Below are 11215 nucleotides of genomic sequence, written 5' to 3' on the forward strand. Positions count from 1 at the left end.
AGACCTGGGGTCTGGTAACACTCTCATGATGGTGTCCTTTGCTGGGAGGGACCCTTTGCTTCAGGTTCAAGAGGCCAGTGTCGGGGTGACAGAGGCAGGGTCTTCAGAGTGGTTGGGGGAATTGACCTAAGACCCCACAGTGGTAACAATGAGCCACTACGCTACAGGATTGAGCATCTACCAAGTGCCAGGCCCTCACTCCTCAGTTCTGCAAAAGCTCCGAAGAACCATTTGAGATTCTACTCCCATTTTTCAGATGAGGAAACTTAGAGTCAAAGGCATCTACGCATTGGTTTAAGTTCACATTGTTTGTATATCTGTACCTTGCAGAAGTCCCACTCTTCACAGAGGGAGTAGTGGTCCCTGGCTTGGGCACACCTGCCCTGGGTCCACCTGTCAGTTCTGCCCAAATGCTACTACTATTACTGTCACACACAGGACCCTCAGCCCATGTGGGACAAGACCCTCACAGAAACTGGGGCAGAGGGACAGCTTGGTGGAGGAGGTGTTAAAAAGAGAGGGAAGAAGAGAAAAAAGACAAACGGGGAAGGATAGGAGGAGGAAGAGAAGAAGAAGGAAGAAGGAAGAGGAAGAGAGAACCTGGGAAGCCCTTGCCCTGCCCCTTCCAGGGGCCAAGCCAGGCTCCAAATGACTAATCTCATCTAGCTGAGAACACCCATCCCCTCCCTAGGGCCCAGCATGGCCAGCTCTGAAGGGAGGGTGGGGCCTGACTGCATACTTTCCAGGTTAACATCTGGTTTCATTTAACTATCCCCTCCCTGTCATATCCTCTCTGCCAAGTGGGGTTTGTGTGTGTGTGTGTGTGTGTGTGTGTGTACCTGGGACATTTGGCAATGTCTAGACACGTGTCTGGCTGTCACACTGGGGACCATTACCACCATCAAGTAAGTAGAGGCCAGGGTGGCAACAAAGCATCCCTTAGTGCCCAGGCCGCCCCACAGCATAGACGTCAGTAGCACCCAGGCTGAGAGGTCCTGGTTAGGAGCTTTGAGGAAGATACCCGACTCCCTTCCTGCTTCCCTCACTTCCGCCTCCCACTGCACAGGAGGCAGTGAAGCCTAAAGGGCATGCAGAGACGTTCATGGCCCCTCCTGTCCCTTCCCTGGACTCCCATTTCTGTTTTCCAGCCAGAGTCCAAAGCAGAGATCCACAGGCAGACTGGCGGTGGATACACATATATGTCGTGCGTTTGTTCCTTCTCCCAGGATTTAAGGTGGGTGGTGGTGACTCAAGACAAGGCCTTCTGAGCAGGATGAGACCCTCGTGTGGTATTAATGTATTGCTACAGGTCTTCTAGGAAGGACCCTGGCCCCTCGGATCCTCTAGGCCCCTGGGCACATGGCCTGAGATTCCACCTCTGCACCTCACTCTCTGGGGTAAGGGCTTATGCCCTGTTGAAACGCAAATAGAGCCTGGATGAGGCAGCTGGGAAGCCTTGCCAGCCCCAGTGCTGTGGAATGTGCCCTGGCTTTGCAGTGTGGAGGTCTGAGCTCTGGCCTGGCCCTGCCCTTACAGGTCAGGCAGCCTCGGGCATGTTGCTAAACTTCTCCATCTGCAAAATGGGGTTAATAAGGCTGTCTGTCTACCTCACCAGCTTGTGGTGGGGTGTCATGGCTTGTGGGAACTGTAGAAACAACACAGTGATTGTGATCAGCCTTTCGTGCTTGCCAGGGCTAGGGGCAGGGGAACCAGGAAGGGAGTGGATGGGGACTCCAGAGGGGCCTCGGCTTCCTCATGAGGCTGGGTAGCACGGAGCCTAGGGCTGTGATTCAAATGCCAGCTTCTCCCTCACTAGCTGCCAGATGATAATCCTCTGTGCCTCAGTCACCCCATCTGTAGAGTGGGAGGAATAACAGGCTCTAGCTCATAGGGTTTCTGAGAGGGTCTCAAGAGCTATTCCGGGTAAAGGGCCTGGACTTTGGTAATAACCTGATCCGTCTGTGAGCCTTAAGGCCAGTTTGCCTAGGAGCTGGGGTGATGGGGACTGAGCAGTCCAGGAAGCAGGCTGCCCAAGCATAGAGCAGAGGACTCAGAAGAGTGGACAGGGGCCTCTGCCCCGCCCGAGAGAGACAGTGGAGGCCTCCAACAGGGAAATGAGTCAGGCAGGGGAATGAGTGGCCCAGCACCCAAGCCCAGTAACAGGCCCAGTGACCCTGGCTGGGGCCTCCCATCCTCCCTCCTGCCAATCAGATTTCTCGTGACCTCGGGCTGCCCGGCTCCAGCCCTGTGATGCCATCCCACCTTGTACATCCTTGACTGAGGCCTTCCTCCTCCCTGGTGAGATGGAAGTTCTGGTGGTCAGGGCCTCCAGCAGCTCCCAGGGATTCTTGGGTGTGCCAAGGTGAGGGAGAACTGAGAGCGACTTGGGGCATTGTGACACCTCTTTACAGCACAAGCCTCTCTGTCTTCCTAAGGAGACATGGAAGCAGAGCTGGAGAATAAATTTTCAGGGCCTGAAAGGATCTTTTAGCCTTGACACCAGCCCACACTATTTTCCCCCTGCCCACATAACCCCAAGGGCCCCCACGCTGTGGCCAGTGGGTAAGTGGGAAGTGGGATAAGATCCCAGTTATCCAGGTACCCCCAGAAGTCCTAATGTCCCTCAGGGCACCCAACATAAGGAGTCACTGGGAAGAGGAAATGTACCCTGTCGACTCTCCATCCACCCTCCCCACCTCCTACCTGCTTGTCTTCCACCTTCCACATTACAGAGGTGGATGGATGGACAAAAGAATGCGAAGGTGGATGAGTCTCGGGTGGTGAATGGAGCAACCTTCCTGATCTGAGCCCTACTCACCTCTGTAGCCCTATCTCCTGCTAGCTTTCATTCACTTTCTATGCAGTAACTAGTTTCTTAAACTATTCTGTCCTCTGAGCCTTTGCATATGCTGTTCCTTCTCCTAGACTGCTTTGAATGGATTGATGATGGGCGGTTGTGATGCAGAAGACAGACTGCAGGCCCAGGAGTTAGGCTGGTGTCCCATCTCTTTAGCAGTGTGTGGGTTTGGGCAAAACTTAGGATAGTCCCAACATAGAGTAAACACTCCATAAATATTAGCTATTATTATGTGTGGGAGGGTAAGTGGTCAGATAGGTGGGTGACTGAAAGGGATCCCCAGGCCCCCACATCCCTAGGGACCTGGCTCCCCAACACCACACTTGACCAGCACCTCCCAGGAGTGTGTCAGAAATCCCATATGTGGGAGTAAACTGGGCTTCTCCCTGGCATCGGCAAAGGTAGGGGGAGGACCAGGAGGAAGGAGATGGAGCCAGTTGGCACCATTCTGCCCTTGAGTTGTTGGCAGGCTGGGCCTGGCCTTATTTGTTTTCTTTCTGGCACCACGTCAGCATTCACTGTTGGTGACAGGGTGGACTTTGGGGCCCACAGGCAGATTGGAAGTTGAGGTGTTGGTGGCTTACGCAGGCTGTGCCTAGATCTCACACCCTGATGGTAATGACCCCTAATTTTGGAGGAGGCTGGGAGGGACCAGGCAGGAGAGACCCAGCAATCCCCAGGGCTCCTGTTGGAGGGCAATGAGGTTCAGGTCAGGAGGAAGAGTGGAGAGTGGCTGTTGGGGTGAAGGCAGCATCTCTCTCTGGCTCTGGAGAAAGCAGCCTGGCTCCAGCCCTGGGCCTGAGAAGGATTTTGGAGGGAGCCTAGGAGGCTGGCAAGGGTTGGGGGAGCGGGAACTGTAACGTAACACATCCTATGCTTCATCTCAACACAGGGGATGAGGTGCTGGGCTAGCAGTCAGGAGACCGGTGACCTGTACTTGTATGAGCCTCCCTCTGGGCCCCAGTTTTCTCTTCTTTTGCAGTACTGGAGTTTGAACTCAGGGCCTTACGCTCACTAAGCAGGTGCCTTACAATTTGAGCCACTCTGCCAGCCCCCCAGTTTTCTTATGTGCACCAGGAAGATAGATGTTGGCTCCCTCTTACCTTGGACATTTGATGGTGGGGAATTGTATCACAACCTGAGGCAGGACAAGGCCTGGCAAGCCATGTCCTCAGCCCAGGCCATGCCACCCTCACTATGGGACACTTAAGAGGGAACAGTGGAAGATTTCCCTTCCTAAAGAAGGAAGTCTTTAGGAAGGTCTGGCAGACAAAACTTATCTGCTGTATGTCATTTGTAAACTGCATAATGCTAAAATTAGGACCTCTGAGCTGGTGGTGTGGCTCAGTGGGATAGTCCTCACTTACACGTACAAGGCCCCCAGCACCGCAAAAAGAAAAAGATTAAGACCTCTGACCCCTCTCTGTCTGGTTCAAATTCTCAGTTGTGTGATCTGCACAAATTTCTTAATCTCTCCGTGCCTCAATTTCTAATCTGCAGGTTGGGGATGATCACAGACTTGACCTCGGCGGCTTGTGGTGAAGATGGCTTGGTTTGGAGCAGCATCTGCTGCTTGGTGGTGCTGTGAGTTACGTTGCTACTATTTCTACACTGCAGACTATGTGATCTGGCCCTGCCCTTGGAAGTCCCTCCTCTAACTTCCCCATTCTTCTCCAGGCATGACCTTATGTTATTCATCCTGGAAGTTCCTAGAAGGAAAGACTGATGCATACCGCACAGTGCTCAGTGGATGTCTGGAAAACAGGAGGAGTTCCAGTGGAGCTTGGGACGATCTGACACACAGGAAGGTGTACCCACTTCTACCTCTTACCTCACACAGCCTCCTCCCCTACTGCAGGAGTTGCAGGCAAAAGGTTGGAGGGGTCTGGCTACCGCCTTGCTATAAGTAGGCCTGGTTATGTGGACATTGTCTCTACCTCTCCTTACTTGCTGTGTGATTTGGACAAATCACCTAATCCCTCTGATCTTTGTCTTTCCTTTGTTGTAGCTTAAGTACAGAAGGCTGAGTTATCCCTTCTTCTTGCTTTGTTGTTATTACCACTGGCCCATGAAGGCCTCCTCTCAGGCTGTAGTAATTTCCCCTTTTATCTCCATTCTCCAACCCCCACCCCCAGCCACCCAGAGGCACCCACTCCAACATGGAATGAGTAAGACACGCCTTGCTCCTGTGTTCTTGCAAAATAAACGCTGCTATTTTGCATGATTAGTTCTCATTTCCATAGGTGCTGTTGTGTGTTTTAGATCTTGTTCTGTTGTTTACTTTTATTAATCTGCACTGTCCTGAAGCTTTCCTCCCTCTCTGATGCTGGGAAGACCTTCCATGTTGCTGAGTAGAATCTAGTTCCTTGCTTTGGACTGCTGGGCCGTCCTCCATGGGTGACATTTACATCTTATCGCTGCTCCCCGGGAGGGACCGCCAGGTACCTCCAACTCCCTGTCCCCACAATGTTGCAATGACATGACATCCATTCCCTCTCCCTTTTTTTGAGACAGGATCCCCTTGGCTCATTGGAATTCCTAGGCTCAAGTGACCCTCCTGCCTTATCTTGTAGTAACTGGGACCTCAAGTGTGTGCTACTATGCCTAGTATGGACCATGGTGGTTTTTTGTTTTTGTTTTTGTTTTTTTGGTGGGGGGAGTATTTTTTGTTGTTTTGGGTTTTTTTTTTTTTTTTTTGCTGGGGAATGGAAACCACTAAGTACTTCCCCAGCACAGAATCTTGGTTTTGTTTTCTGTACTTAATCTATTTTTTTAATGTACATGTGCACACATGGGTTGCATGCATACACGCATGCACACATTATTTCAGATTGCAAGATGTTTCTATCTGGCCTTCAAGGTGACCTTGTAAATATCTGCCCTACCCTATCTCCTGGCCCTGGTGGAATTTTCCTCCTTCAGGTTCTTTGTTGATTTGACACTGTTCTCTTGCAGCCTCTGTTCTGGATTTACTGTTCTGTTTAGCACCTCCAAGTCCAAAGTCAGGGCAGGGGAGGGGAAGAGAGTGCTCAGGGTTGAACACCTGAACAACAGGTGGACCCTCTGCTGGTGCCTTAACTCGCTCACTCCCTCAATCTCACAACCCTTATATGAACAGACCCTGCTTTGCACACGAACAGAACGAGGCTCAGAGTGGTAAAAGTATGGCCTAGGTCACACCTTTGAGAAATAGCAGAGCCAAGGACCTTTTCCCCAATGTCACAATCCCACCAACAGAGCCCGTGAGTAAAAGGAAAATGAGCGTCTTCCCAGCATCCCCAAACATAGCACTCCCCAGCTAGGACAATCTCAACTGCCCACCCTCTCTGGCACTAGTGAGTGTCCCCAAGCCCTCCTAGGGTGAGGAGGAGTTCACATCCATGTATCCAGACTTCCGAGACACATCTCTGGGAACCCACCCTTCCCAGAGGGAAGAGGAAGCAGATTGACGCCCCTTTCTGCTGGCCTAAGAGACAGCTTCAGAAGCTGGTCCCTGTTCCCAGGGAACAGCAGGACAAGATGGGCTGTAGGTAGATCACTGGGGGATTAGTGGCTTTGCTGGAGGAAGGACCACAAACTTGACAAAGGCTTAATTGGGTCTCTGTAGAGACTGCAACTTCCGCATCCCAGTGCCACCCACATTCCAGAACTGGACAGTAGAGTCGGCGCTAAGAGGTCACACAGTAATCACTGAGCAGAGATTTAATTACAGGACTGGGCTTTTGTCTGTTTTGAGGGAAGCCTGTCATTTGGCTGTTTCTTTTACTGGAGGAGCAGGTGTGTGGTGTTATTAGATGACTAGCGTTGGGGCTGCACAGCGACAACACACAATGCTGAGCTGGACGAAGAGTTGGCGCTGACCCTGCCCCAGGGAACTCACTTCAAATGCTGCTAAATGAAACTGGAAGGGTTTGGGGGGGTGGAGGGGGGTTGTTCACTGCTGAACTTAGGCCTTCTAGAGACTCCCCCAGCCCTTGTCAAAAGGCAATGAGGTCGGGGCGAGATAAGTGACTTCAGGCAGGAAGCAGCCTGACACCCAGACTGTAGCCTCAAAGCCCTCTGGTGTCCATGTGTCACCCTGGTCACTAGTGTCCTCCATTCCCAACCAAGACTCATCCAAAACCAAGAAGAACAGCCTGGGGGAGAAATGAATAAACACTTGAGGGTGACCCCGGGGTGCCCTTTATGCACATGATCTTCCTAACAACCCCAGGAGCAGTTGCAGGCATTCCTCAGGTGCTATGCTATGTGACAGGCATGTCCCCTATATGCCAGGCATTACCAAGCTCTTTCTTCCTTACAGTGACCTACATCTAACAATGATGCTCCTTCTGTTTCCACTGTGAGCACCCAAATCCAGGCTCCCATCCTTTCCTGCTTTATCAACTCACCAATCGATGGGCCACTCAGTTAACTTCCCTTAGCCCTCCAGCCTTCCTCCTTCCCATCCATCCTTCATCTGTCAAATGGTCAGCTTTTATTTATTCATCCTTAGCATCACATTATTGTTGTACTGGGGGCCATTGTGACATTTACAAAGGTGCTCAAAATATATCATAGTTGAATTCACCCCCCCCATCATTCTCCTTTGATAAGGGAATTTCAACAGGCCTCATTTTTCCATTTTCATACATGAGTACATAATATTCCACCATCTTCACCCTCTTACGCCCTTTCCTTATGTCCTCCCCACTCTCACTGGTACCAGCCCCCCAGCCAGGACCTGTGTTATCTTCCTGTTCTTTGTTTTTGAAAAAAGTCATTTTTGTTTGTTTAAGATAGCTATACAAAAGTTTCATTGTGACATTTCCATGTATATGTATTATAACCCGAATTGGTTCATCCCCTCCATTTTTCCCCTTTCTACCTTAGACCTCTTCTTATGGTGATTTCAACAGGTTTAAAAACTATAGTCTTAAAGGAGCAACTTTTAAACACAGCTGCTAAAGGCTGGGATGTAACTCAGTGGTAGAGTGCCTGCTTAGTGTGCACCCTAGTGGGGTTCTGTCCTCAGCAGCACCACAAATTTCGCCTGCTCAGGATTCCTGGAGCAAACTTGGGTGGCACTGGCTCTAGGCCAGGGCCTTTCAGACTTTCGGGTGCACCTTGGCATCTCAGGAATCTTGTTAAAATTCAGCTTCATTAAGTCTTACCAGCTCATTGAGTCTCTTGCTGCCCTTAAATGAATAGCCCATTTTCCAGATAAACAAACGGAGGCACAGAGAGGTTGCCAGGGTCTGGGATGGGGTCTGAGATTCCCCAATCCTAATCAGACCTTGGGCAACACAGATAATGGTGATTTCTGGACCTCACTGGGCTCATCTACACCAAACCCTGCCTTTAATTTTTAAATAGGAAATATACTTACATAATTTGAAATTAAAAAAAAAAAAAAAACTTCTGTAAAAATTCTCCCTCCAACCCCATCTCTTCCTTTTTCCTAGTTCCCTCCACCTACACACCATAACACTTTTACTAGTTTTTTTATGTATCTTTTCAAAGTTACTTTGTACCAAAACAAGCAAAGGAGACTGTAGGTCCCTGCCCCGCCTCCTGAGCTCATAGGACACTGCTACACACATGGGTAGGTCCACAGTGTATCAGGTCGTCCTGCAGATAACTGGATACAGCCAGCTCACTCATTGGTTTGTAGGGTCTCTTCACTTTTTGTTTTTTTGGGGTTCTTTTTGAGATGGTGTTTCACTGTGTTGCCAGGCTGGTCCCCAACTCCTGGGTTCAGGTGATCCCCCCACCTCAGCCTCCTGGGTGGCTGAGACTATGGGAGTGCATCACCACACCCAGCTAGCAATTTAACCTCACCACTTGGTGGGTACTCAGTTCTTTCCAATTTTTCCAGCTGGCTTTCTTAGTCCTCCGTACCCTGGCCAGCCTTGCTGTGAGCTCCCTCCCATAGTCAATCCCCCCTCCATGTGCAGATGTCTCCTGAATGGCTTCCCCTGACCATCAGTCTCCTCCTCTTCTTCCTCCTGCACCACCACCATCTTTACCTCCCCACAGTTTGTCTCCCCTCAGCTCTCTGCCTGTCTCCCCAAATAGACTACAGCACCTCGGACTTAAGAGCCAAGTGTTTGATTCCTCTGGCTCTGTCATAGCCCAGAGCTAGTACACAGTGGTTCTCAAGAATACTAATTTTGTGAAGCTGGGTATGGTGGTACATGCCTGTAATCCCATCTACTCCAGCAATAGTTGAGTTCAGGAGGATCATGGTTCCAGGTCAACTTGGGCAAAAAAATTAGCAAGACCCAATTCTCAACCAATAAGGCAGATGTGATCACAGGTCCACACCTGTGTCTCCAGCTACACAGGAGGAGTAGGGAGGAGGATAGCAGTCTGAGGCTGGCCCTGGGAAAAAAGTGAGACCTTATCTGAAAAATAACTTAAGCAAAAAAGGGCTGGGGGCATGACTCAAGTGGTACAGTGCCTGCCTAGCAAATTCAAGGCCTTGAGTTCAAACCCCAGTACTGCTTAAAATAAATAAATAAAACTAAAAGAAGAATATTAGCCACACTGCCGAAGTTGTATAGGAATGGAGCCCCTCGATGGCCGCTCTGCTGGGCCAGGTGCTGTAGGTAGCTAGCCAGGGTGGGAGGGACCTCAACATAGTCCTAGGCTACCAGGAGGTCTGCACAATGGGCAATTGGTTTCAGGACTGCTGTGGTCTTGAGAGGGCTGGGACACTTGGCCACAGGTGTGTCTCTGACTAAAACCATTTGTGGAACATCAGGTGCCACTGTTCTCCCCATTTGTCCCTCAGTCCCTTCTCACCTAGAATCTCAGAAACAATGACCTCACAGCCACAACCCCTAAAGGCCTGGCTCATGTCTCATCTCTTGTAGCTGAGGTAAGTGAAGAGGACTTCTCAGAAATGTCGCTGTCATGGAAAACAAACCAAAACAAGGGACTATTAAACTGAGAGATTAAAGTGACAGAACAGGCAGAGGTAATATGTGAATTTTGATTGGGCTATGGGGGAAAGAAAAACAAAAAATTAAAATGATGTTTTGGGGATAATGGAGACTTTTTTTTTTTTCTTGTGGTTCTGGGGTTTGAACTCAGGGCCTTCACCTTGAGCCACTCCACCACCCAATTTTTTGTGATAGGGTTTTTCAAGATAGGGTCTCACAAACTATTTTCCTAAGCAGGCTTTGAACCACAATCCTCCTGGTCTTTGCCTCCTGAGTAGCTGGGATTACAGGTGTGAGCCATAGCGCACGGCTGGAGACATTTTTAATATGGAGTGGGAAGTAGCTGGTAATGGCCTTTCAGCATTAGAGTTCTTGAGTGTAACAGCTGCATCATGACTCGCTTAGAATGCTCTCATTTCTATTTAATGGATGTCAAAGTACTGGGGGGAAAATTTTCAAAAAAAGTAGAGATGAAATGCTCTTGACACCACATTGGGGGGGCGGTGAGGAAACATGGTGGCAGGCTCTGGGGAAACAGATGACTTAGTGACTTGCTCACTCCCACCCAGCCTTCAGTCCCTGCCACCCAGAAAACATCACAGGACAACCCTTGGCCTGACTCCCCTTCCCAACACAGGGTCTGCCAGGCCCTCCTCCAGTAGGACATTCCCCAGGGCACAGCCTTTCCCTGACTGGGTCAGACCAAGACAGCACATGCCTTGAAAGACCACTGCCTGTCCTCCCTGTGAGTGAGCTGGGGTTCTCCCCAACGCTGGGTTCGAAAACTTCCATTCACTTAACCCTCCAGGAAAAAAGAATCTGCTGTCTACACAATGCCAAGAACGCCCTCATCCCACCTTCTGTCTGGAGCCCTGCCTATGGGGTTGGTGGACCACTTTGCTATTTTATTTTATTATTTATTTATTTAGTGATGGGATTGGGGTTTGAACTCAGGGCCTTGCACTTTGGCACTCTACCCGTGAGCCACACCCCCAGCCCATTTTTGCTGTGGTTATTTTGGCGATAAGAGTCTTGAGCACTATCTCCCTGGGCTGGATTCGAACTGCGATCCTCCCTATCTCAGCCTCCCGAGCAGCTAGGATTACAGACGTGGGCACCACCACCCAGCAGTTTGCTATTTTACTGCTTTGCCAGCTTTTTTTTTCCTATGGGCCTTCCCTCTACGCACGGAAGGAAGCCTGGTGCCCCACAGCTGTGAGGACCCATAGGATGCGTTGACACGCTCGCGTTGGCCAGGGATGTCCCTCCTGCGGGACACAGAAGTTGTTTCCTAAGTGTCCACCTGACCTGGCCATGAACCGCCCTGAGAAGCAGGGAACTCCCTGCGCCTTCGCTGGCCGGGGGAGGAGAGGCGGGGAGGGAGCTTGGGGGAGGGGGCGACTCTTCTCCCGGGCAGGGCGTGGGTGGGCCG

At 50.5% G+C, this 11215-nt stretch overlaps 1 long non-coding RNA gene across 1 annotated transcript; it reads left to right on the forward strand.

The window, feature by feature from the left end:
* The first annotated feature begins 2866 nt into the window (after nucleotides 1–2866).
* On the forward strand, nucleotides 2867–5143 carry LOC141425442 (uncharacterized). The gene is made up of 3 exons (XR_012450463.1): nucleotides 2867–3472; nucleotides 4358–4441; nucleotides 4535–5143. It is a non-coding gene; the product is annotated as an uncharacterized lncRNA (long non-coding RNA).
* Nucleotides 5144–11215: the final 6072 nt, after the last annotated feature.

The sequence above is a fragment of the Castor canadensis genome, chromosome 8, assembly GCF_047511655.1.
Source record: "Castor canadensis chromosome 8, mCasCan1.hap1v2, whole genome shotgun sequence".
NCBI classification, from domain to species: domain Eukaryota; kingdom Metazoa; phylum Chordata; class Mammalia; order Rodentia; family Castoridae; genus Castor; species Castor canadensis.